Source organism: Lolium rigidum, chromosome 7 (genome assembly GCF_022539505.1).
Source record: "Lolium rigidum isolate FL_2022 chromosome 7, APGP_CSIRO_Lrig_0.1, whole genome shotgun sequence".
Lineage (NCBI taxonomy): Eukaryota > Viridiplantae > Streptophyta > Magnoliopsida > Poales > Poaceae > Lolium > Lolium rigidum.
In genome coordinates, this window is record NC_061514.1 from 262900310 (window position 1) to 262901990 (window position 1681).

At 50.2% G+C, this 1681-nt stretch overlaps 1 pseudogene; it reads right to left on the reverse strand.

The window, feature by feature from the left end:
* Window positions 1–613: 613 nt before the first annotated feature.
* Window positions 614–1387, reverse strand: LOC124672703 (annotated as a pseudogene).
* Between the last annotated feature and the right edge of the window lie 294 nt (window positions 1388–1681).

A 1681-nucleotide genomic window follows, 5' to 3' on the forward strand; every position in this document is an offset into this window, starting at 1 on the left:
GGAAGCTGTTTGGACATTTCAATCTGTCGAAACCTCTGAATCCATAACCATTTCGACATAATTATCAGTCATGATATTTGTGAAGATCTATAGTCTCACAAATTTGAGAAACAAACACAAACATGGAAGATGGATCAAATGCCAATTTTATTTCACCGTTTGCAGTACATAAAGGCCATTTCAACAATTTATTTTTTGCCACAGACCCTGTATCCATGGAATTCGTTTCAACATTGTTAAAAAAATCACCATATCAGTGAAGATCCAATGTCACACAAATTTGAGAAGCAAAATCAAGCATGGAAGGCGTGATGTAATCTCAGTTTAATTTATTTCACTTTGTGCAGTGCATTTACAAACAAATGGCAGTCATTATTTGCAAAATCTGACCTCCGGTGCCTGCATGGTCAGCCGTATAGCTTTGGCAGCTCGACGCATGCACCGATCCTATACTTTAATTTATAAGGAAAAGAAGAATCAAACTAAAAATAAACAAACGAAAGAAAGAATCGCCTCAATGTCAATGTTTTCTTAATCTGCCACCCCTGATTATTTTGTTGTTCCTAAGTCGGTTCGCCTTGCTGACTAGTAGCCGTTGATTTGCCGTTCAAAATTAGAGCCTTGAAACGATCATCTCTCTCCTCTGCACCTTCTCCATTTTTTCAATGTTGTAGAACACCGCTTCGGCTGCCGCTGACACCAGCTCGGCCATGTCCCTGCAGAGACAGATCGTCGTGGTTAGACAAACAGTTGCTGCATGCAATGCATGGGAGAAGATCGATCGAAGTTCGAATTAGAGGAAGAGAAATAATGCATGCATGCGTGATGGATGGATGACGTACCCTGTGGCGGAGTCGTAGGTGATCCCGACGGTGTTCTTGGCCTCGCGTAGCGCGAACCTGAAGCGCTCGAGGTCGCGGGGGAGGTAGACGTCGGAGTCTGCGATTGCCTGGGGCAGGATAAGTTCGGAGGGCTTGATGTTGTAGAAGATGGGGATGATGGCCTTGCGCGACTCGACGATCATGGCGAGCTCGCGGAGGCAGTACTCGGAGTCGCAGTAGCTCGGGGAGAAGATGGCGACCGCGACGCTGCACTCGCGGATGCCGGCGCTGATCCGGTCCTCCAGCCTGTCGCCGGGCCGCATCGACATGTTATCCAGGAAGCCGTTGACGCCGTCCCGGGCGAGGCGCTCGTAGAGCAGGCGCGCCACCGTGCGCTTGGTGTCCACCCCGCGGTGGTTGATGAAGACATCGTAGCGGGCCTCCCCGGCCACCGACTCCTCGTCGTAGTACTCCACCCGCCGCGCCACCAGGGCTTGCTGCTGCCTCGTCCTCCCCTCGATCACCTGCGCCGCCGCCTCTGCCGACGCTCTCAACCGCGAAACCATGGCGGACGATCTGCGTGAGTACCCGGTGGCGGCTGTAGAGAAGGATGCAACTCGATGTATTGATTGGGTGCATATGGCGTTCCATATATAGGCCACGTCCTCGACTATACAAGGAAGGAGGCGGGGCAATAATCAATACAAAGATATGTATCGCTATACATAACTACAGAAGATACACATCCGGATATACAAGGATATGTATCTCAACACCCCCCCGCAGTCGAAGCGTCGCCTCCTATCTCATCCCATTTCCATTCCGGTATCTCTAGTGGTTTGAGTAATCCCGCAGGACTC